The sequence below is a fragment of the Mustela lutreola genome, chromosome 4, assembly GCF_030435805.1.
Source record: "Mustela lutreola isolate mMusLut2 chromosome 4, mMusLut2.pri, whole genome shotgun sequence".
Taxonomy (NCBI): Eukaryota; Metazoa; Chordata; class Mammalia; order Carnivora; family Mustelidae; genus Mustela; species Mustela lutreola.
Window position 1 is genome coordinate 187,359,218 of NC_081293.1, and position 26,740 is coordinate 187,385,957.

A 26,740-nucleotide genomic window follows, 5' to 3' on the forward strand; every position below is an offset into this window, starting at 1 on the left:
GCAGGGAGTCTGCTTCTCCCTCTCCTCTCCCACTCATGCTCAATTGCTCTCTCTGTCTCACTCAAATAAATAAAAATTTTTTAAAAAATTCTGAAAAGTTGTGATAGCTCATAGAAACCACTTTCCAGAATTATAAGGGAGAAGCACCCATATGTGGCCATCTGCATTAGGAATGGCAATGAATGCATATCATAAAGGAGGCAGGCGTTTAGCAGTCCCATAGACATCTGTGGTTACCTCCCTCCAGAGTCCATCTCCAGAGGAGGCACGTATATTATTGAGGATACAATAAACTCCCCTACAGGACTGGCTTCCAAATCCTCAGCTCCTGTACTACTTCCTAAAACTGATCCATACCTGAGAAACCACCCACAGACATGATCAGTCTACTTTCCTTTTCACCATCTTCCTTCTCCAACTTTCCAAAAGAAAGGCTGATCTAAATCTGACTCTGGTGTAATATGCTGCAGTGTAGAAATCTATGGAACACCTGGCAAAGGCACAGTTTGTAATACTGGCATTGGTAAAGGCTGCTTAGGTAAAGGCATGATGAATCCATAATAGGGCATCTTGTCTTTTCTGGTCTTATAAATGTATGGTAAAGCAGAAAAATGGTGTTAGAAATGGGGTATTTGGGCCCATGCTGGGATGCTTTTGAAGAAAACCAGAATATGTCACCCAAAAATACACCTCCTTGACTTAAGAATTATTTTGAGCTAACTGCAATTAAGAAGTAGAGAATGTGGGCGCCTGGGTGGCTCAGTGGGTTAAGCATCTGCCTTCGGCTCAGGTCATGATCTCAGGTTCCTGGAATGGAGCCCCACATCGGGCTCTCTGCTCAGTAGGGAGCCTGCATCTCCCTCTCTCTCTGCCTGCCTCTCTGTCTACTTGTTATCTCTCTCTCTGTCAAATAAATAAATAAAATCTTTAAAAAAAAAAAAAAAAAAGAAGTAGAGAATGTAAGAAAAGCTCTCCACCTTCCCCCATTTGAATAAATGCAGGACATAAATTTACAAAGGTGTCCCTCCACCCCGGTCTAGCAGGAAACATGTTAATCCCAAGAGACAACTTTAGACCCTTCTTGGTCTGGAGGTGGCACCAGAGGAATCTACGTAACAAATCTGACCAACTAGTCTCCCCTCTATTTGCCTTCACAATTTGTCCTCAGAGACTCAAGGCTCCTTTCCTTGGTCTCCTCACTTCTCCAGAAATTGATCAGTCCTTTGCTGAGAAACAATATAAACTCAAGTTTTAACCAAACCTTTGAGTTCCTCATCTCCAGGGACTCCTTACGTACGTGACACACGTTTGTAAACTTCTGTTTGTTTTTCTCTTCTCAGTCAGTCCAATATACAGGGCAGCTATAAGACCCACAATGGATAAAGGAAGAGATTTTTCCTCCCTCATGCTCTGAAATCAGATACATTGCAAAACAGAATGTTAGGAATAACTTTGATATTTGTTTAATGACCTTGCCTTTTCCTTCCTCCAACTATGATTTTGTCAAATGTGTCACTTCCCAGGGAGAGGACATTGAGAACAAAGACAATGAAATATGGAATAGTGAGTGCAAAGGTGCATTGTTTTATCCAGGCATCAACTCATGGCATGACCCTGTACACTATCTATTATATATTAAGAAGTTTTTGTTAGTTTTTAGGTGTGGTGATGTTATTGTGTTTATGTAGGAAATTTTTTTTCTAGAGATATTAATAAAATAAATAGAGGAGAAATTATTTGATGTCTCCATTTTTACCATAAAATACTTGAAAATATTAAGCAAAGATGGCCAAAAATTAATTATTAAATCCATGATGGACACATAAATGTTTATTACAGATAGTAATACAGTGTTCAGATGTCCCGCAGTAGTATCATTTTGTAGAATGAGACCATTTTAGACAACCAAAAAATTATTAATTTGACCTAAATTTATTAACAGCCTATGAGTAAAAAAAAAATCCTGAAATGCATATTTTTCAGTTATGGCTTATTAAAACCCTAGTTTCAGGACGCCTGGGTGGCTCAGTTGGTTGGACGACTGCCTTCGGCTCAGGTCATGATCCTGGAGTCCCGGGATCGAGTCCCGCATCGGGCTCCCAGCTCCATGGGGAGTCTGCTTCTCTCTCTGACCTTCTCCTCGTTCATGCTCTCTCTCACTGTCTCTCTCTCAAGTAAATAAAAAAAAAAAAAAATAAAAAAAAATAAAACCCTAGTTTCCTTTCCTTTTAGCTCAGCAAAGCAAGGCACCTCTAAGTTACTAACAGTAAGTACATTATGTAGTCTCTGATAACTCTCAGGAAGGTTTTTTTGGTATGCTTTCTAGTAATTGCATAAATGAATGCTTTCAATAAGTAGATCAATCTTTTTTGCAAGTCAGATGATTTCCAATTATTCCCTAACAAAATTGGGATTTAATTGAGTTGCCAGCTGATAGCTTATCAAAAATAATTTTCAAGGAAGATAACTATATAATTTTTCAAAAACAACTCAGAAGGCATCCAAAGAGTTGATTGGCATTGCTATAACAAAACTCCTTCCATTTTCATCTACATATTTATGTAATCACGTTTTCTTAGTATTTATTTCTAGAAAGATGAAGAAATAGAAATAGGATGCATGCTGAACCCTCTCTCATTCTAGTAATAAGTAGCAATTTATAAATGAAGTAATTGGGGGAGGAGCACCATCTATCTTATTTAATAGATGCCTTCCCATTAATGTTTTATTTTTTATATTTCATTATTATTCATCAAAATATAAAATATTTATGTTGCTTTGATTAATTATGAATTTATGGTTGTTGTAATAATCTAATCAAGAAGAAGTCTTTTAACATTTAGAGCCAAATTTGTCAGGAAGTTTTAAAAAATACGTATGTATGTATATATGTATAATGATGAGATCAATAAAAGGCTTTACAGGTAAAATAGATTACATTAGTACAAATTCTATGGATAATCTTGTTTCCATGAAGACATAGAATGACAACAGGAGTACACGGAGAAAAAGGGAGTGATTTAATATGTCTGAATGTTACAGAAATGTCTGGCCTTATATTTTTTAAATGAATGATTTGGTACATTGAATTGCAAAAGATGTTTATATTTTATTGGATATGCAGTTTTTTAAAAAGGTAATATAAATGTTCTTCAAAATACTAATATATAAAGCATGCTGGGGGGGTTTTCTTTTCTTTTCTTTCTTTCTTTTTTTTTTTTTTTTTTTTGGCGGGAAGTGGGGGAAGGGGGCACAGGACAGCTGAGTGTTCTTGTAGCTGTTTTGCACCAGCTGTTGACTAAGGTACAGTGAAGTTACCAGAAAAGGCACTGCATCACACGCTCAGTTTGACACCCTGCCCTTCACCCCTTTCCCTGAGTGCCTCATACCCCCAAAGGTGGAGGAGAAGGAACTAAAACAGGAAGGAGAGAAAGAGTGAAAGAGAAGATCCCACTGTCTCCATTCTCCAGATCCCTCACTCTAAAGCTAGGTTGAAAAAGACACTAATTTAAATGAAAGATGAGATTGAAGTTTCTACCTGTACTAGACTTGATTTAATAACTGAAATTGAAAAGAAAATTATATGGTCTTTCACGGTATTATTAAGGGACAGGACAAAAGGCCTTAACATACTTTGGGCAGGATTTATTCAGCAGATCCATACTGCTGAATAAATTGGTTCCCTAAATATTTCCATATATACAAAAACAATAATACACTGAGACATTAATAATAATCCCTATATAATAATAATTTTCTTCACTGGGCATATATATATATAAATATATATTTTATATATATACAGATTTATGGGTTTTTTGAGAAAGAGAGAGAGCAGGCACACATTGAGCGGGGAAAGTGTAGAGGGAAAGAATCTCAAGAGACTCCCCGCTGAGCGTAGAGCCTAACCCAGGGCTCTATCTAAAGACACGAGATCGTGACCTGAGCCAAGATCTCAACTTGGAAGTTTAACTGACTGAACCACCCAGACACACCTAATTTTTTTTTTATTTTGTTAACAAATGTACTACTTTTCCAGAGAGAAAGAAAAATATTTCTATATTTTTATTACTAAGAAACGTTAATCTTAATTTTAATATCTATATACATGAATCTAGGGCAAATTTTTTTATATTTATAAAAGTATTACACATAAGTAACTCAGAAATTCAAATCATACTAACAGGTTTATATATAGCCCAGCATTTCCTTATTCCCCTCTGCCTTTCTCTCTTTATCCCACTTCATAGAACAAAATACTTTGGATGCAATTAACTATTTCTTCTGGTATCTATGTCCATATTTCTAAGTAAAAGACACATATCTACTTGTGTTCTCCATTTTCAACAATATCCATGACCTCATATTATAATAAAGATTTAATTCATTCCTAATTTCTTTTCCTCCCCCTCCTCTTCCTTTTATAATTTTTATCTCCATTTTCATGTTTTCCCTCTTATGACTATGACTATGTACGTATTGTTCCATGAGGTCAGAAGTAGATCAAAAGTATATTTTTGTGGAGCCTAAGTGGCACAGTCGATTAAGAGTCCAAGCTTCAGGTCATGATCTCAGGGTTGTGAGATGGAGCCCCATATCGGGCTCTGTATTCAGTGGGGAGTACACTTGATATTCTCTTTGTCCCTCTCGCTGTGTCCTTCCCCCTGCCCCTGAGCAAATTAATAAATTATTTATTTATTTATATTTAAACAAATAAATAAATCTTTTTTAAAAAAGTATTCTTTCTTCTACAATTTTCTATTTCATCTGGAATTAATTTCCTAATTTTCTTTGTATGTCTAAATCTTCTTACGATTTCTAATAGTTCTGTAGAATACTTTCAATACATTTTTTTGTGTGGTTAACCAGCCCCTCTTTTGTTAAAGCCCAGATCTGGTGCTCAAATCTAGACTGGTTGTCCTTTAGGTATGAAGTACAGCTGACATCCACTTGCCTCTTTTGCACTGACTCCCATGTTTCTTGAATCTTGTTTTTTTCTTGGTTTTTATAGAGAATCTTTTAGTATTTTCTTGGAAAAGTTTACAAAGGAGATACTTTTTTTTTTTTCCAGATTTTTCTACTTTGAAAATGTTTTTATTCTACCTTCATTCTACCTTCATACACAACTGATAGTTTGGAGGGTGTGTAAAATTCTAAGTTAAAAATTAATTTCACTCAGAATATTGTGGCTACTGTATTATCTTTAAGCTTTCACTGGTGGTGCTGAAAAGTCTGATGACATTCTAATTCCCATTTCTTGGTAAGTGATTTAGTTTTCTTTTCTCTCTGAAGTTTCTACTCCTTGTTCTCCTTATTGTTTGGGGTGATTTTCTAGTTGAACAATTCTGACTATAACAGGATGTGTGCAGCCCATACCTTCTCGAATTTCTTTTCATCCTCAGCCCAGGGACTCATGCCAGAGGTCAGAGGACAGCTGTTTCCCCTAAAATTTTTGAATAGCAGTGAAAGTGCAGGGAATCAGCTCATTTGCCTGGGTAAAAAATGGATAGCATAAATAGAGGCAAGAGAATCTTCGCCCTGTGCCAGTCGTCTTCTGCTGTATAACTTCCGTAGATAGAATGTTTTTGTCCCCTCTCTCCCAAATACACATGTTGAAATTCTAACCTCCAAGGTGATGGTATTAAGAAGCAGGGCCTTTGAGAGGTATTTAAGTAATGAAGGTTTAATGCCTTTATACAAGAGGCCAGAGAAATCTCCCTAGGCCTCTTCCACTGTGTGAGGTTACAGTGAAAAGATGCTGTAAGAGCCAGGAAATGCACTCTTACCAGACACTGAATCTGCTTGCACTATGATCTTGGACTTCCCAGTCTCTAGAACTATAAGGAATAAATTTCTATTGTTCAGAATCCACCCAACCACCTACTTTATGGCATTTTGTTAGAGCAGGCTGAATGAACTAAGATAGAAATAAACCACCCAAAACTCAGTGGTGTACAACAACCACCATTTCATCATGCTCATGATTTTGTACATTAGGAATTGAACAGAACAAGTGAGAATAGCTTGCCTCTGCTCCACCATAACTGAATCTACGGGTGGCTCAAATGACCAGGGAGAGTTGGGATGGGGTCACTTGTCTGGGGCTTCAGTTCTGTCAGTTGATTCCGCAGTCCCTCTCCATGTTATAGCTGCTGGAGCTGAATGGCCAAAATGGCTTCTTTGTTCACGGTCAGTGAGTGGGCTGGTATGGATGGAACATACTAAATATATATTGGACTGTGGAATACAGCTTCTACATGAACAATGAGCCAGAAGAATCTAAGTTTTGAATTAAGAAGCACCAAAAGGGAATATCACCACAGCAGGTAGAAAGCAAGGAAAGAAGATAAGAAATGGAGGATCCCAGATTAGAACTGAGAGAATATGTCTCTGAGGACCCATTGCAGGAAATGGCGCCTTAGAAGACTGCACTGAACAGTACATACTAGGCACTCCCTGGAGAACTCCTGAACATGTGTAGAGAATTTGAAATAGTTCTTAGTATTCTGCAAATAAGGAAGGACTCAGAGAAACAATACCCTTTTATTATCATCATGACCTCATTTCACACATGTGCGTGCACACGTGTGCACACACACACACACACACACACACACAGAGGAATGGCCAAAGGAAACATCTATTACAACAATAAGACATCTGCAGTGACTGTGTAACTTCTTGACTGTAGAATGATGTTCATGTCATGAACCATTCAGTCCCCCTATAAAGAACACATCATCTGGAATTGGTGCAGCCCATACTTTGCAATCAATGGATATTAAATATACTAAGGAAATTACAAATCGATGTTTGTTTTGACATCATTCATACACTGGAGGAGGAATATGCCAATAGCTCTTGTTGATACAGTAAGTAGTTCAGAATATAGCAACTGAAGTCATGCATCTAAATGCCATAATAGACAAAAGGAGAGATTTGGAAGACAATAAATATTCAGAGACTGCAGGAAGCACACAAGGTCAAGAAGAATTAATGCGTTACCTGTACCACTAAAAAATAAATCTTTAATCTCTCCTTAAATGGATAAAAATGGTTCCTTTTTTTAAAAAAAAATCCTATCTTATGAGAGCTATCTATTGCTTGCACCCCAGCCTCTTCTCACTTTGTCATTTGGATAAAAACCCCTTTGGATGAACTAAGTTCTCCCACAACTGTCCCATCTCCCTCTCTCAATTTCATCCCCAAAGAACATTTCAGAAGCTGCTAGTATACCATAGACTATTCAACTCTGATGAACCAGTCCCATTCAATCATGTTGCTATCACCCAAGTAGCATATGGCAATGCATGACTTAATGTATACTGTTACATTTTTCCAGATTAGAATTCCTTTTCCAGAATGTGACAAGATGAGGTTCTAAATGAAAAGATTTTACCCTCCTGAGCCATAAGAGTTTCTTCCTTAAAGGTCCTAGGTTTTTAGACTGTCAGTTCATTTATTTCTAAATCTTTAGTTAGCCATTTTGCAAACAATATGACACACTACTTTTTGTTTCGTTTTGAGTATGGTTTGAGAAATACTATTTTAGAAATAGCTGAATAAATAAAAATGGAAAAATTCCTAGGGCAATTTATCCATAACATAACTCACCAGAACCTACTAATGTTGTGAATGATTACTTCATAGAACATAGATCAAATCTATGGAAAATGTGATGTTTTCTAACTAAAGATCAGTGTTGTTTGATGGCTACTCTTTCTTTACTCTCGTAATCAAAACAAGTATCTGAGGTCTTCAAAGAAAGTGACCACTTCAACTTCGTCCCTACTCTAAGTTTAATTTTAGCTACTAAACAATTGTAAATGGCAAAAGGGGCTCTTTAAACTTATAAATAGTCTTTCAATCTCCTAAAGAACTTTGGATGCTTCATTTTCAAGTAGCTCTAAATGAGTTTTCCCCATAATTCCTAATGGCAGAGTACTTACAGGCTGCTTCTGACTATTTCACATTAAGGCAAATATGTCAACCTTCTAGTTCTTTATTTTAGAAAGAAATACTCAGAAGCAAATGAAAGAAGGAGGAAAAGGGTAAGAGAAAGGAAAGGAAGAAAAAAGAGGAGGAAAGTAGTGTGTCAGATTGTTTACAAAATGACTATCTACATAATGTTTCACAAAAGAACCACAATAAGTCCTCAGATCCCTGTCCCCACTCTTTGCAATATGACTTTGGGGGTCCTCCCATTAAGAGGTGGAGGCTATATTTCTATTCCTGAACATAGGTTTGTCTATATCATTTGTTTCAGTCAGTGGGCCATCACGAATGTGATGCAAGCAGAGATTTGAAAAGTTCTTGTGCTTTGGGACTTGCCTTCTCTTGCAGCTCTGGAATCCTGATCCTACCATGTGAAGAAGCCCAGACTAGACTTTTGGTAAGTGGAGCCCATGTGGAGCAGACAGGAGCCAAATTTCTTTATTTTCTTTATAATTTATTGGTTACAATTTATAATTTATTATAACTTATTATAATATTATTAAAATGTATTGATTTCCTGCAATAGTAGATGAAGATTAACCTCTATCCAATCCATATGTCCCGTGAACTTGAAGAGATTCAAAGAATGTGAAACTGAGACTTCAAAGATGGGACATGAGCATTCAACGTAGAAGCAACAAAGATGTGGAAGACCCTAAAGCTGGAATGTGTTGGAGTGCAGTGAGTAGAGTGTGGTGGACTGGAAGAGCATAAGGTGCAATGGAAAAGGTAGACACGGGCATGCAAGACCATTAGAACAGGAAAAACTTTGCAACCCAGCAAGAACTAGATTTTATTTTGTGTACCTTTTTTTTCTATCAGATTCAAGGAGGGTTTGCTGTTGTTGTTGTTGTTGTTTAAAGTAGTATGCAATACTGATGATACATGGGGGAAATCAGGGGGAGAGACTCCAAATAACCCAAGCATTTTAGAAGGCAATTTGGCTATACAAATCAAAGGACTTTTTGCATGCCCTTTAGCCCAGAAATTCCACATTATTTTAAGAAAACATAATGACTCTGCAAAAACATTTTTAAAAATATGTTCATCTCACTGTTTTTGATAATAGTGAGAAACTGGACATAACCAAAATGCCTAATGTAAATTGATTAATGAAATAAATTGCAGTATCTCATAATGGATTACTATCGAGCCATTAAAAATTATCATAGAAGTCTGTATATATGGGAAAACATGGAAAAGGGCAGGTTACAAAGTAGTATATTTTATATAATCCTAATTACCTAGAAAGAAAATTGCAGGGAAATATATGACAGAAAAAAATAGAGAGTCCAATGTTATATTGGTTATATTTGTATATAGAGTTGAGCGTTGCAGTAGAAAATTATTTGGGGAAAAATTTTTTAATCCCCAAAGGTCTCAAATCTTGTATTCTCTACATTCAAACATGACTGCATGTCTGGGTCAGAAATACTGTACAAAAAGCCTTTTTGTAAATTTCGGGTATTGGGTGTTAAAATCAAAAAAGAAAACTGCGTCAGTCAAAATATAGAGATTACATACAGTATAAATTTAGCTCTGTAACAGACTACACGAAAACGATTAGGAAAAAATATATATATATATGCTTGCCAAAAATTTAAACCTGAGTCTAGAACTAAGAAAGTACTGTAAGAGAAAACTACTTGCAGTGCCAAATTAAAAGTCAAATACATTGAGTCCAGACTATGGCACAGGCAGAAGGAGATGGGCAAAGACCGTTCTTCCACCTATCTGAGGATCCAACAGCCACCCGATAGCCTAGGCTTCTCCCTGTCACATCAGGCGCAAATCAAACCCGTTAAGAGGAAAAAAAAATAAAATTAAGCACCTCAACATTTTGGTCCCTATAAAGTGGAGCTCCTTCACAAACTACCTTTTTCTCTTCAGGATTCCATGAGAACACCCAGCCAGGTATGCTCATCTCCTCAGAAGTCTCCAGACTTAGACTTGGGATTTACCTCCCTTTGGGAAAATATCTTTATCTTCTTTTGTTGATATTCTCTGGGTAATTAAAGGGGAGAGAGGATGTGGATTTTTAAAATCTTAAATAAGAAACAAAACAAACAAAAAAACCTTTACTTTTGCATATTATTGTCTTTCCCTAAGTAGCCTTACAAGGGGGAAGAAAAATGTATCTGCCTTTAAGAAATTGCTGTGATTCTTAATCAAAGTTTTTTGAAGTTCAAGCTCAACATTGCTGGTTTTATTTTCTTCTTTTTACCTTGTCTCTATTTTCTCAACTTTCTTCAGTGAATATGCAATTATTTTCAAGGACAGAAAAATTAATATTATTAATTTCTTTTATCTCACTACCAATTTTCTTGCTTTATTTTTAAAAAGAAAAAAAAAAGTCTCAGGATGCTGAAGTCCCTGGGTTTGAATGCTAGAACTAATAATAAAGGTCGTTTGGCAGTTGCTGTCACCCAGAATATGAATTGGGTAAAAAAAAGTTCTCGCACAGATTTCTAACAGTGTTCCTAAGGCTTATTTCTCCTAACTTTATAGGCCCTGGACAAATGCCTGCAATTTTGTAAACTCTCACAAATAAAGGAAAGAATCTAAAGTTCCCATAGAAAGTGTCGGGACAAATAAGGATTTCCATTTGTGGATAGAAAAGACTATAGCATATTAAATCAGAACGCTTGGAAAGTGGATAATTGTAGCAAATTGCATTTCCCCAAAATTGCCACAGCATTATCTCCCACTCCTCAGGCTCATCTACAAATCTACAATGTGACCTTGACATTCTTCCCACCATGACATGGGTCTGCTTTTCCTCCCCCTTACTCTGGGTAGATGTGTGACTCACTGGGGACATTTGTAACATTCTATTTAGAATCCAATGGAAAGGAAGCCACTTGACTTTCAAGGCTAGATCAGAAAAGGCACTGTGACTTCTGCCCTGCTCACTGGAATACTTGTCCTTGAAGCCTGCAGTTGCCATGTAAGAAGTCCAACTGTTCTGGGGCCCAGACCAGCCCCAGTGAGAGATTGGAGTCAGACCCCAAGACAACAGGAAGAGGAAGAGTTGCCCAGCCAGCCGCCAGCTGCTCTAACTTTCTGCTGTCCCAGCTCCAGTCACTATGTGATGGTGACCTCATGATGGACCCCAAGCCGGTGAGACCCTCCTGTATTCCTTACCCACAAAAACCATATGTGTGCCCAAAGAAAAGTACTAAAGGATGTCAAGGAATATGATTAGGCCATCTAACTCTGCTAACTGGCCCTATCCTTCACAGTGATTACATAAGAAAGAAAGAAAGAAAGAAAGAAAGAAAGAAAGAAAGAAAGAAAGAAAGAAAGAAAGAGTGAGTCTCCCAATCCTTGAGAAAGAAATTGCTGGGTTGTAGAGGATACATATACATCACAAAGAGACAGAGAAAAGATTTATAATAGCAAGTTTTCTACAGCAGGTTCTCGAAGGAGAGGAAAAAACTGGTTCCTATCATAAGGTTTTGGCTGGAAGAAACAGTTCATTCTTTTGGCAGCCTTGAAATTTTTCCAAGCTGGAACTTTAAGGGGGCTGTGTTGTCCCAAGGACAAGCTTTAGTCTGCTGGAGGCCATGTAGAGCTTGGTCAAGTCTGTGAGTGGGGATTCTGAAAGATGAAAAAGAGAAGGCAAAGTGCCTAGCGACCTCAGGATTGGAAGAACAACAAGGCAATGATTTCCCTGGGTTTTCTATTTGTTTCCCAGATATCTCCAAATGAGCATTGGCGAGAACTACAGGCTGGAACTGCCAAGTGTCATTGATCAAAAAGAAGTCCCAAGAACAGCTTTCTCCTGATGCAGGTAGACCAGGTTCACGGAACTGGAGGGGGTCCCACAGGACAAGTTGAGGGGGTCTTTGGCTTCATGCAGGATGGAAAGCAAATGTGAGCCAGCAGAAGGGGAAAGCAGAATTATATTGAGGATATATAGAGAGAGATACAAATGGAACATGCAGAAGACTCAGAAAGGAAAGGAGGGAGGCTCGCCCTTGCTGATGGTGGTCTTGGATTTTTATTGGTGATTGTGGTCTGGTGATTGTGTCCTCTCAGGCATCCAAGAACTGGTCAAACAAGGATGAGGGCTCAGGTGTCCTCTATAAGCCACTAGAGCCAATGGTCTTGGCATCAAAGTTTTTGGACTCAGTGGTCTTGAAAAACATTCACAGCAACTTCACCCACACACTCCTTAAATATTATCTATTGTGCTAGGAGACTCCAAAGAAATCATTAACTCCTTGACCTTTATAACAGGGACATACATTAAGACATGTGTAAGGCTAGGGGTTCAGGTCCTAATAAGACTAGAGGCAGGAGAAGGAGCAAAGAAAAAAAAAGTTTTCTTCATGGAATCTCTTCCGTTTCCCTGTCTCACTCCCTCTGGCACAAGGACCTGAAAAGGGGCAGGCCAGCAGACACCTGGCAGGAACCTTGCCCATTGCTACAAACCAACGAGCAGCAGGCCAACACCTTCCTGGTCCTCCAGTTTGGGCAGAAGGTAACCCAAAGGAGCCATTTCACAACCTCTTTTCCCCTGAAGGAAACCACAATATGGCACCCCAAGATAAGCCTTTTTGACATAAAAATTATTTTGACCTGAAGGCTATTAAAAAGCAGCAAAGACAGTGAAAGCTCCCTCACTTTTGCCTAAAGATGTAATTCATTCACTGAAGACAGACTCCTCTCAGCCCAGAGACAAACCAGAAGAATGTGCAAACAGATCTCTTCTATTGGTTTCCTCCCATATATTTACCTTCCACGGTTTGCCACCCTTAGAAAATTAAAACTGTTCCTCTTTGTCCTTTCTCTACAAATGCATTCTTTATTTATAAGCTGAAATTCTAAACTGCCATTTTAACTTATTTCTATTAAGTTTATCACACCATGATATGCAGTGCACATATTAATAAACAATTTGTCTCTTGTTAATCTTTTTATTAAAGAGTCCCAGTTAAAGCTAAGATGGGTAGAATTGGGTTTGCCTCCACTATATCATTGTAGCACAAGGTAAATCAGGTAGGCTCTTCCCTGCATGAGGCACCAAAGGAGATCAGGTGAAGCCCACAGATAACTGGCAGCCCAGAGGGCAGAAGTAGGAAAACACTCTCCCTCCCATGGGGGCCCAGCATCCTCCACCCCCTGTCTAGAAGTAATGGTAGGCCCAAGGAAGCACCGTTACCCCCATCCATGGCCCAACAGAGATTGAGTGGAATCCTGCCAGCACCAGCCAATCCAGGGACTGCTCTCTTTCCCTGGGGGCCAGTGGGTTCCTCTCCTGCCTACCTAGAAGCACCAGAACCAGAGAATGGTATTGGGCCTCAGCAGGAAGCCCCAGCAGGGACAACAGGAGCTCCAGCAGCCTCAGGTGAACTAAGAAGACAAGAATAGCACTCTAAGAGCTCTAAAAATTAAATTGTCATTGGAACCACAACCCACAAAAGTAAGCCAAGACCTACATCTTAATTGCCTGCTAAAATATAAGATTTAAATAGGATTCAGAGTCTCCTAACAACATCCCAAATGCCTAGGATACAATAGACAACACTCATCATACCAAGAATCAGGAAAACCCCAAATTGGATGAGAAAAGACAATCAACTGCCAATACAGAGATGAATCAAATGTTGGAAAGATCTGACAAAGATTTTAAAGCAGCTATCATTAAAAAAAAAAAAAAAAAAAAAGCTCTTAGAAGCATTTACAAGTTTTCATGGAACAAATAAAACATATAAAATATCAACAAAGAGGGGCACCTGGGTGGCTCAGTCGTTAAGTATCTGCCTTCAGCTCAGGTCATGAGCCCAGGGTCCTGGGATAGAGCCCCACATCAGATTCCCTTCTCAGCACGAAGCCTGCTTCTCCCTCTCCCACTCTCCCAGCTTGTATTCCCTCTCTCTTTGTCTTTCTCTGTCAAATAAATAAAACCCTGAAAAAAAAAAAAAAGGAAATATCAACAAAGAAATATTAAGTTTTAAAAATGGAAATTATAGGGGCACCTGGGTGGCTCAGTGGGTTAAGGCCTCTGCCTTCGTCGGCCCGGGTCATGATCCCAGGGTCCTGAGATCAAGCCCTGCATCGGGCTCTCTGCTCAGTGGGGAGCCTGCTTCCTCCTCTCTCTCTGCCTGCCTCTCTGCCTACTTGTGATCTGTCTGTCAAATAAATAAATAAAAATCTTTTTTTTTTAAAAAAAAGCAATTTTATTTTTAAAAAAATGGAAATTATAGGAGTGCCTGGGTGACTCAGTCAGTTAAGCATCTGAGTCTTGATTTCAGCTCAGGTCATGATCTCAGGGTCATGAGACTGAGCCCCATGTTGGGCTCCACAGTGGGCATGGAGTTTGCTTGAGATTTTCTTCCTCTGGCCACCACCTCCCACCCTGCCCCTGCTCACATCCTCTCTCCCACTCTCCTCCCTGCCCCCCCCCAAAAAAAGGAAATTACAAAACTAAAAACTATAATGACTGAAATAAAAACTTACTGGGTGGACTCAGTAGTAGGAGGCAAATGACAGAAGACAGAATGAGAACACCAGCTACTAGAATTTACTTACTGAGCAACAGAGAGACAAAAGACCTGGTTTGGGGTTGGTGGGGAGGGGAGGTTCTAAACAGAGCTTGAGGGACTCATGGGACAATAACAAAAGATCTAACTGCTGGATTCCCAGAAAAAGATAAGTAATGGAGGGGGCTGAGGAAACAGTCAAAGAAATAGTGGCAAAAACTTGCCAAGTTTGAGAAAAGACATAAATCTACAGATTAAAGAATTTGGGTAAATCCCAAGTGAAAGAAATCCACACCTAGGTACATGACAATAAATTCTGAAAACTGAAGTTAAAGGTACTATGGCTAACACGGTATCATATAGGCATGGAAATCTGTAATTACATTGTGACACACAATGAAAATCCAGAAACAGACTCATGTATATGATAATCGAGTATATAAATGAGTAGATTATATCCATGCATGTATAAATACTCAAGTATGTAATCACTGAGTGATGAATGGTGGCAGCTCAAATAAAGGAAAGGAGAAAAGATCAATCAATCGATCTACAGTTGAGGACAATGTCTTTCTATTAGAAAAACAAAGTCTGACCCCTCTCTCTCACATCATAAAGTATGATCAAAAATTAATTCTGGCCAGATTAATATGTTAAACATAAAATGTACACAATATAACTAAAAAATTAAAAAAATCCAGGCAAATGTTTGTCATAATCTTGGGATGAAGAGCTTTTTAAACTTGAAACCAGTTCAAAAAAACACTCAAAGAAATTTTGTTTCATTCTCCATCTGACAGAAAGTGAGTGGCAAGAATAGAGCATTTCTTGAGATTGCTTTTTAGCTCTGTGAATTTTCTTAACACTTTTCCTCAGATAATTTAAAGAGAATTTATCACCTATATCATGTAACTAGGGTCTTCATATTAAAGTCTCTGTGAAAGAGGAGTTCAGCCGCCTCCATTTTGACCTCAGACTTTCCATTTGGGTTCTTCTTTCAAGCTGGTCTCAACTCTGGCAAAAGACCCTGCAGCATCCCTTGATGGAACCTGAAACTATCCTTCAAGCAGTCAGCACTGCCCTGAGCCAACAAGACTGTGCCCATGATTGATCCCAAGGCAATAAGGATCGACTTGATCTTCACTGCCCACCTGCACTGACTCACCAACCTTTGTCCCACATCTTCTTTATATAAACCTGGAAGTATTTTTGGCACTTTGGAGACAGTCCTAGAGATGCTAGTCTACCCTCTTTTGGGTGGTGGCCTCACTGAAATACATTTCTTTCTTGTTTCACCACCACTCTTTTCTCTGCCTTTGGATTTTGTCAATGGTGAGTGACTGAGCCTAGTCTCTTTGGGCCCCCCAGAGCCAGATTCTCTTGCACTCCTGCCCCCCAGCTTCAAGGTATTTTCAGCCACATCTATCCCTGTCTTAGTCTGCTTGGGCTGGTATAACCAAAATGCCACAGAGTGGGTGGTTTTAACATTTATTTCTCATAGTTGTGGAGCCTCGGAAATCCAACGTCATGGCATTGGCAGATGTGGTGTCTGGTGAGAGCCCACTACAGATGGCTATCCTCTAACTGTCTTCACACGGTGAAAGGAACAACATTGCTCTCCGTGGTCTCTTTTATAAGGGCACTAATCTTGTTCACCGAGCTCCACCCTCATGACCTAATTACCTCACAAACACCTAACATCATTATATTGAGGATTTGATTTCAACATATGAATTTTGGGAGGATACATTCAATCTGTAGCATTCTCTTTCATCAGTAAAGTAATATTCTCTATGTTACATCAACCAAACTGACTATAAGATTAAGTGAGATTAAAAAAGTCAGTAATTGGGGCACCTGGGTGGCTCAGTGGGTTAAGCCTCTGCCTTCAGCTCTGGTCATGATCTCAGGGTCCTGGGATCAAGCCCTACATCAGGCTCTCTAGTCGGTGGGGAGCCTGCTTCCCCCACTCTCTGCCTGCCTCTCTGCCTACTTGTGATCTCTCTTTCTCTGTCAAATGAATAAAATCTTTAAAAAAAAAAAAAAAAGAAAGAAAGAAAGTCAGTAATTGGCTTTCCCAGTCTCAGTAGTGGAAATTGCCATGAACTGTCTGCAACCAAAAATGCGCTGAAATCACCCTTAAACTGTTGTGTACCTTGGAAAATTAAGCTCTACCCCTACAGGAGGAGACAACCTAATGTCATTTTCTTTTGTAGTCTCATGTTAAAGTGCTTAAAGCTTCTGTTTTCTTTAGAGCTGTAGTTCATTTTGTACTTCATTAACAGGAAGTTAATGCTTACAATTATAGCCAAGTTGAATCTGTTGGTCAAAGATTCTGGGCTCAGCTCCACAAACTTCTGTTACCTCATGGTACTGCTCCTCCTTGGAACCCTGTGGCAAAATTCAAACATTTTGTCTTGTATTTCAATTTTTTTTAACAAAAAATATAAAAACAGGAAAGACAAGACTATAAAAGAAGGGTGGTATAGAGCAATAACAGGATAGACTTTTCTGTAATTTTTCCAGATAGTGAAATTTAATTTTTTTTAAGATTTATTTATTTATTTGAGAGAGAGAAAGCATACACACATGTGTCCATAAGTTGGGGGATGGGCAGAGGGAGAGAGAGAATCCCAAGCAGATCACCCCACTGAGTACAGTGCCTGAGACAAAGGCTCAATCTCACAACCCATGAGATCATGACCTGAGCTGAAATCTCAAGGGGGACATTTAACCAAATAAGCCACCCATGAGCCCCATCCAGATAGTAGAATTTAATATTAACAATTTCAAAGAACTATAGGGACAGAAAAAGTTATCAAAATGGTTGTATAGTAACACTAGTATTCATTTAATATTGTTAATAATAATAAATACCATAATGTATTTTTAGCAATAAAGTATCAAAAATACCATATTTGTAAGCTATTCTTTCTCTTTTCCCACCCTTTAATGAACTAATTTTACAAACAAGCTATGAGAGAACTATACCTACCACTTCCATTTTTATTTAACGTTCTTTCTGTCTACAGTGTGACTTAATTTGGCATTTAGATTCTCACATGACATCATTACCAAAATCAATTCCAGATGGAATAAAAACCTGATATATAGAATGTCTTATAAAGAACAGTAATTTAAGGGGCGCCTGGGTGGCTCAGTGGGTTGAGCCGCTGCCTTCAGCTCAGGTCATGATCTCAGGGTCCTGGGATCGAGTCCCGCATCGGGCTCTCTGCTTAGCGGGGAGCCTGCTTCCTCCTCTCTCTCTCTCTGCCTGCCTCTCTGCCTACTTGTGATCTCTCTCTGTCAAATAAATAAAATCTTTAAAAAAAAAAAAAAAAAAAAAAAAAGAACAGTAATTTAAAAGGTTTGATCCCAAAGCATGAATAAACAAACAGATCAAGAGAACAAAATATAAACTATAGAAACAGATATAAATGTATATGGGAATTTAGTAGAGGATAAAGGCAACATATCAAATTGAGGAAAATTGATTTGTAATAAATGGTGTTGAGACGCTGAGAAGCCATCTGGAAAAAAATTAACTTGGCTCCGTATCTCATTCTTTCCGCCAAAATAAGCTTTACATGAATCAAAATTTTAAATGTAAAAATGAAATCTTAAAATTTGTAGGAAAAAAATAAATTAATCTTGATATATATATCTATATCTGTATATCTAAACAAGACACAAATCCCAGAAACTAGAAAGGAAAAGATTGATAAGTTGGACTCCATAAACATTTAAATTTTCAGGACAGCCAAAAGTACCACAAATGAACTTTAATGACAAATCGGGAAAAAGTAATTATGACATTATTTGGTGAATTTCTAATTTTCTTAAGATAGAGAGGGTTCATAATAAACAACTGTTTCAACCCAGCAATTCAGGTTTTGAAAATTTAACCATTGGTTTTCTTACATACCTATACAAAGACATATTTACAAGACTATTCATTGCAGCCTTCTAAGTAAACCAGTACACTGGATTCATGGTTGTTCATTCTGAGATGTTCAATGAAAAACTTTGTAGCTATTTTTAAAAATGGGCTACGAATCCACAGACTAATCTAGAAAGGTCCTCAGTATATCATTAAGTAAAAGAAACAAGGGGCAGAAGACAGTTGATAATAGACTAACAGTGCTTGAAGGGTATATACCCATATGTGCATAGAATATTCTAAAGGAGTACTTGAGACCCATTGATGTGTCTGGAGACCTGGGTTGGAAAGGAATCTTACTTTTCACTCTATATTCTTTTGTACAATTTGACTGTATAATTTGACTTTTTTTTTTTTTGCACACGAATGTAACATATATGTACGTATTTCTTTTCAATTAAAAAAATTTGTGTACAAATTAAATAAATAGTGACCAAATTTCTTAAGTGTAAGAACTCTAAGAGGAAAAGCAACAAAAACAATCAGGGGGGAAAAGATCGATCAATTTGACAATGTAAGATTAAAATCATCTCTATTATAAAATATAAAAATTAAGCTGCAAAGACAACTATGCACAAGAAATCTGACAAAGTTTTATATCCTAACCATATTATTAGCATAAATAAATTAACATGACAAACTCCAAGAACCCAAGATAAACACTCAAAAGATATAAATAATTCACAAAAGCACCCTTACATTTTTCCTTTAGAGCACTTAGCTCAATTTTAATGATATATTATTGTGTAACTATTTGCTTAGTGTCTGTCTCAGATCTCTGAGGGCAGAGTAAATCTGTTTTGTTCACTATGGTGACCCCACAACTGGCACGCTGCTTGACACATTGTAGGAACACAACAAATATTGATGTACTGGATTAATCACTTCCTTTTCTCCCACTTGGTGAGGGAGGGCTTCCTGCCCCGAGGGTCATGAAGATGGCTGAAGATACAGCTTCTGACCCTGGACACCCTCCTTCCACCTGGACAGGTGATCCTGACAGCAGTTTTACTAGTGTCACATAATCACAGTCTAGAGAAGGAAGACACACCAGGCAAGGACCACACAGGACTTGTTCTTGGGAACAGTGAACAACGAGATGCCAAAGAAGGCAGACTTTGCAGTATCAAGAGGGAGGCATGCCTCTTGGTTTCTGGGGGAGGATGTAACTGTCTTCTAAGAATAACTCCACTCACTGGCAGGGAACTAAAGCCCACTACACAAGGAGATGCAGGAACTGCACCTAGTCCGCCTGCTAAGGAGGGTTGTTTGGCAAGAGGACCTTATCCTTGAGAGCAGAATGGAGTTGGGGAACTTGCACTTAGTCCATGGAAGGCCATCCAAATTTCATCAAATTTGAAGTCAGCACATGGTGCTAGACCTTAATTTTAGGTCCACATTTAATATATGGAATACATAAAACTTGAAATGTGTTTGGGGCACCTGGGTGGCTCAGTTGTTAAGCGTCTGCCTTTGGTTCAAGTCATGATCCCAGAGTCCTGGGATCGAGCCCTACATCGGGCTCCCTGCTTAGCAGGAAGCCTGCTTCTCCCTCTCTCACTCCCCCTGTTTATGTTCCTGCTCGCTCGCGCTCTCTCTCTGTCAAGTAAATAAATAAATAATCTTTTAAAAATTTATTAAAAAAAAACTTGAAATGTGTTTAAACTTGAGTAATCTGAGCTTAATTTTTTTACAGTATTTATTGTGTTATGTTAGTCACTGTGTAATATATCATAAGTTTTTGACGCAGTGTTCCAAAGTTTAAAATTAAAACAATAAAATACTACTTTCTTCCCCTGTTGAATAAGCAAAGATTTCCCAATTACAATAATATTTAATGTTAGTCTCGATAAAAGGGTTTCATCACACCCATGCATACTAGTGACATTTCACACTTATGAAAGTGTGGTCAGTTGATGCATTAAAAAGCTGTCAGAAAACCAGGGGCACCTGGGTGGCTCAGTCGGTTAAGCTCTGACTTGGGCTCAGATCATGATCTCAGGGTCCTGGGATGGAGTCCTGCATCAGGCTTTGTACCCAGCAGGGAGTCTGCTTGTTCTTTTGCTTCTGCCTCTCCCTGGCTCCCCCTCCCCGCACTCCTCTGTCCCTGCTCCATGCTCTCACTGTCTCTTTCTCAAATACATAAATAAAATCTTTTATTTTTTATTTTTTTTTTTAAAGATTTTATTTATTTGACAGAGAGAAATCACAAGTAGACGGAGAGGCAGACAGAGAGAGAGGGGAAGCAGGCTCCCTGCTGAGCAGAGAGCCCGATGCGGGACTCGACCCCAGGACCCTGAGATCATGACCTGAGCCGAAGGCAGCGGCTTAACCCACTGAGCCACCCAGGTGCCCCTCTTTTATTTTTTTAACTGTCAGAAAACCCTATTAGATCAAGGGAGATAATTTCATTAGACTCACTGCAATGAGGCAGAACATGACCTTGCTAGAGTGTCAGCAGTTTCTCATAATGGGAGATTAAGACAGGATATATTTAGGATTTTAATGCCTGGACTGGAAGATGTTTAAAGTAGGCCTCACAAGATGGGGAACTATTGAGGACCGGGCATAGATTATCACATAACTTTGGACTGTCAGGTACAGTAAGGCAAGGGAGTCTTGATCTGTTGTGTGTGGTTGTTTGTTTTCTTGTTGTTGTTGGTTTTTTTAAGATTTTAAGATTTTATTTTTAAGTAATCTCTGCACCCAAGGTGGGGCTCAAACTCACAACCTTGAGATCAAGAGTCACATGCTCTACAGTCAGGTGCTCCTGATTTGTATATTTTAGTCTTAAGAAACACTTACTTGATGATTCATAAAGTATGCCCTAGAACAAGCAGCTAAGTTGTTTTTACTTATTTTCGGGATTAGTTAGCAAGGAGATGAGTATATTCCTCATCCTAGAATTGTTTAGCTCAGGAAGAGGAAGTATGTTGATTCTCAGAACTGTTTAACTTGGGGAATGGAAAGTATATCTGTCCAAATACTGTTTAACAAAAGGACAGGGAAACACTTGGATTTCAATCTTTACATCAAATATACCTGATTTGATAGACGCTTGGGATGGGGCTTACATAGTCTCAGCCCAGTTTTTATCTATGCTACTTATTACTATGGTAATGTGAGACAATGTGGCTTCTTTTGGGATTCTATACCAACAGTGTTATTCAAGAATTAAAAATTTTTAAATGAATAAATCTATATTCCCCATGCTCAAAATGTACATTGCAATAGTGCACTGTGTACTTTCCATTATTTTTGGTCCGCCACAGAAATGATATTCAAAATTTAATAACCAACAGAGCCTGGGCATTGAGTAAGCAGAATGTGAATAGGCTGTAATAAAACCAGTTCGAGTATATTAGGAAAATATCAACCCAGCTCTCCCACAGCCAGACACCAAATCCAAAAATAGATGGGAAAGATGATTTTACTTTACACTACAGAATCCTAGTGAGCTTAATACAAGAGTTATTTGTCACTAATGCTACACTTCCATTGAGTGTTTATAGGCTCTGCTTTAGGTCAACAATGTCCTTAGGACTCAGACTGATGGAACTGCCATTATCTGGAAGACTAGTCATTGTGCAAAAATGTTAAAAAAAGAAGTTTTTGAGGTTCTTGCTTTAGCAATTACATGTCACTTCTGTTCACAATTCATTTGTCAGTTCTAGGTATTTGACCCCAATCACAAGGGAACAGCAAATGTAATTCTACTCTATGCCTGGAAGGGGAGAACAACATGCAGTGAATAGCACTAGTGACTACCACTGTATACTTTATGGCTGTTAAATACTTAATTTACTCTTCCTCGTGCACATTCACCACATCCCCAAATTAACAACCCAAAAGTCTCATCCAATTATATTATCAAGCTCAAATAATGATAGGCCCTGCATTTGGAATGATAACTGGATTCGTACATCATATCCAGATGTAGCTTCTCTTCATGTAAAGAATTAGTGTATTAGTCAGCTATTAATGCAATAATGATGTATAATAAATCGCTCCTAATCTCAGTAGCTTAATGCAAAAAACATTTCTGTTTTCACTCAAGTTTGACTTGGTTCTGTTCCAGGTGTTTCCACATTTTCTTGGTCCAAGAGATATGCTCGTTCTGTGACAGTTTATAGGAATACAGGAGCACAAGCCAAATGCACAACATTTGAAGTCTTTACAGATATTATATACATTTACATTCCACTGGCCAAAGCAAGTCATATGTTCACATGTTCACAAATCACACAGCAAGGCTTTGTGTTCAAAGTCATTAGGACAGGGAAATATACACCCTCACAAGGGAAAAGTGGAGAGGAACAATTATTAGATGAGCAATAATCAGATTCACTATATCTGTGAGTTAAAAGTATAAACTTCTTACCCATTATACACCCACTATACAATGGTGAATGGATATAGCATACAAAGAATGTATTCCCATTTGAAAAGGGAATGAGTAGGAGATATATGGCAGATACTGGTCCATTTTAGCATCAAGTAGCTCCTTGACAAGGTTTACAGTCTATGATTTACGATGACCCTTGATTCCACCCTTTTGAATTTCCTTCCTTTTCTATTTGTCTCCTTAGCTATGTTTGAAAAGATCATTGGAGAATATGCCTTCCTTGGGGGCTGAGTAGCTTTCTTAACCTGTTTCCTGCTGACATAAGGCTGGAGACTAAGGATGAGTTTATATTTTATCTTTTAGTCTAAGATGGTACTTACTCTACTCAACTTCTTAGCTATTTGGTCCAGTTAAATGAAAACACCAATAATCCCATCACATACTTCTACTTATACTTTTCAGGGTTTTCTATATTTTTTGGTTGTTTTGTTCTATGATTCTGCTGACCTTAACTGATCATTCCTAAGTTTATCAAGCTCCAGCAGGAGAACCACACCCATAATATCCCTTCCCTCCCCCACCCCACCATTCCAGGTCATTTGGTCTAACTAAAGGATTTACTTGCCTTTGCCTTAATCCATTAAAAGGTTTTACAAAGGGATATGATGGTCACACCCTTAATTTAATCCTTGCCAAGAGGATAAATTCTTACTGGCCTTGGTCACACAAAGGTTCTCTGCATTTTGTATTGTGGGTTGGGCCCGAAAAGTATTTCCTTCTTCCAACCCTAAAAATTGTCAAATTTTTGGACTTTCCATTCCCTTTCATTTTGGCAAGAACACTTGACTACCACGGAGAGTATCACTGTCATTTAGTCTAGCAAAGGTAGTCAGAGCATGCAGTGGCTTGAATATGTAATTTGACTATTTATCTGTCTTTCAGGAGAAGGGAGCAGGGCTGTGGGGGCAGGAGAGGTGGTGAGTGTTCTCTTCACTATTAGAATTTTTTAATGAAAATTTAAAAAAAGAAAAGGGAAAAAACCCTCACCAAGAAGGATTGTGGAATAAGTACAGGTAACTTCTGTTTATGGCTTAACATTATGTTTTAAAAATTGCCTTCTGAAAAATCCCTGTGACTCTTTGAATTCTGAATATTCTCTGCACTCTCTTATGAGTCCATTACTTTCCTGTGTAGGGAAAGGGCATGGAATCACTCTGTTCTTTGTCCAGTTATCACTTCGTAACAGAGAACACAAGGATGGCATATCCAACTGGGAAAGAATCAGTATTTAATACCAAGGTGACAATGAATGCAGTAGAAGTTATAGTCATATGGGTCTGCCTATAAGAAATAAAAGAAATGTTAACTGAGTAAGACCCATTATCAAAGTCTACTACCACTGCCTTCCTTTCTTCGTGTAGAAATACCTTTCTACTTTAGGCCCCCTTCCCCTTCTGCTGGAATTCAGACCAGTTATTTCTAGTCAACTGCATTTGCCTTCAATCTCTACTTATTTCAATCTCTCCTAATATTATTAGGGCAATGTGTACCTCAAATGTCACTTTCATTATTTCATGAAGTTACCATTATATTCTACTCTTAGTAGTAGTTTTTTTTAAGATTATATTTTTAAATAATCTCTATACCCAATGGGTAGCTTGAACTTACCACCTCAAGATCAAGAGTCCCATGCTCTACCAATTAAGCCAGGCAGGCACCCCAATAGTAGATCTTTAAAGGCTCTTTGCATTTACCATCATGTTGTAAATTTGAATTTCACATTTAGTTAAGGCTACTATGAGGAAGTATTCACAATACTTTAAAAAGGGGGAAAATACAATATAAAAGTGATCCCTACTTATATTGTTCCTATAGAAAAAATTCTTGGACAAGTCACTTAATCTCTCTAAATTGCAATTTTTAAAAATCTGTAACATGTAAAAGAAAAAAAAAGTGGGTACCTCCAACCCACCCCACCTCAGAATTGGAAACAAGGAAAATCTTTAGTATAGTGCCACACATATAGTAATTGCCAGACAAAAGTTTGCTATTTAGAAATTATTTAAAAACTTAAAGATTAATTATTAACTAATATCTGTATAAATATAAAATAAAATCACCTAGGTGCCAATAATTACTTTCTTAACAGTCTTAAACTGCTTGATCTAGTGATAGTCTATATCCAAGGGAAAATACTTACTTTGATACCCATTCTTGATTCCCATAAGTGAGGTCTATCTGCAGCTGGGGGTTAAAAGTTCTTGAACTGCACATTCCAATAATCTAATAGGAATCTTATAAGTGATTATGCCTCACTTTAAAAGGCCATTTCCAATCAACTTTGGCCCATTTTCTTTCTGTTTGCACTTAAACACATTTAGAGCCACATGGCCCTCTGGTTCTAAATTATATTCTTAAATAGCCATTCAAAAACTCTTCTTTCTTAGAGCCAAACGAATGGAGAGTATATCACAAGAGAAGAGATCACAGCTATACCAAGCCTAGGTTTACAATGTATGATTGTCCTCTTTCAATCCTGAGAAGGTTGTCCTAGCAACCAGCTTTACTAACTTGCTTTATTTTTCTCTCTTAAAACCTTTGAAGATAATTTTTCCTTCCTTCAAGACTTTGAAGTTATTCTGAAAAGAAAACTAAAGATTATCTATTAACTGCCCTAGCAGATTTCTGAACACCCCAGAGTAAACTGGGACTCCTTCCTGAGCCACAGTCACTGCCATTGGTACATGGCTTCATGTGATTATAGCCCAAATTCTAAGGTGACTAACTAACCAGCCAACCAGAATTTCTTGAATACTTTCTATTTTCTAAGCACTATAGTAGGCTTTACAAATATAAGAATGAAATGAGGACTCTGACCTCTATAGATTCATTTTAGTGTTGTCTAATCCTCTAAACCTGCCCTATCCAATACAATACCCATGGCCAGACATGGTGATCGAGCATTTGAAATGTGGCAGGTCTGAATTGAGGTGTACTATAAATGCAAAATACACACAGGCCTTTGAAACAAAAAATGTAAAATATCTGATCATAATTTTTAAGTTGATTGCATGTTGAAATGATAATGCTTTGAATATACTGGATTAAATAACACATAACACCAAAGTTAATTTTACCGATTTCTTTTTACTTTTTTTTAAAAGACTACTCAAAAATTTAAAATTACATATGGCTCACAACATTTCTGTTGGATGGTGCTGTTCTAAACATATTCATCAAAATTATTTGAAAAACTTGCTAAAATGTAGATTCCAGGTCCCATCCCATATCTATAGAATCAGAATGTCTGGGTAGTGGAGTCCAGGAAAAAGAATTTTCAACAAATGTTCTAGGTGATTTTTTATGCAGACATAAGCTTAAGAATCACTGATCTCTTGACTAGTATACCAGGAGCCACAAGTTATTCTTATTTCAAATAAACTTATTTTCATTGTTTTAGCAGATAATAAGGCAGACAACTGACAGTTAAGAGAGGTTTTCTCCAGTGAGTCCAATAGTGGTTTTTGGCACAATTCCAATAAAGCCGAGGAACAAAAACAAAGCACTCTTTAGCTGGACAGTCCATTGCATAATCACTCTTGTGTACATTATCTGATGTTATTATGCAAGAGGCAGGCATTTTGATGAGAGAAAAAGAAAATATACGCTTGGTTTACAGGCAGTCTAAGCACTGTCTTAACCACATGGTTTTCCAACTTGATGGGTTAAATTGAATACAAAACTTGAAAATATAACACCAAACTTTTCATTTTGTTTGTTTTGGGGGAAAAGGGGGAGTGGAGGGACAGGGATAAAGAAAATACCAAGCAGGCTTCATTTCCCAGCACAGAGCCCACCACAGTGCTCCATCTCACAACCCTGAGATCACAACCTGAGCTGAAATTGAAAGTCAGATGTTTAACAGTCCAAGCCACCCAGGTGCCCCCAAACTTCTCATTTTGAACTTTCTGT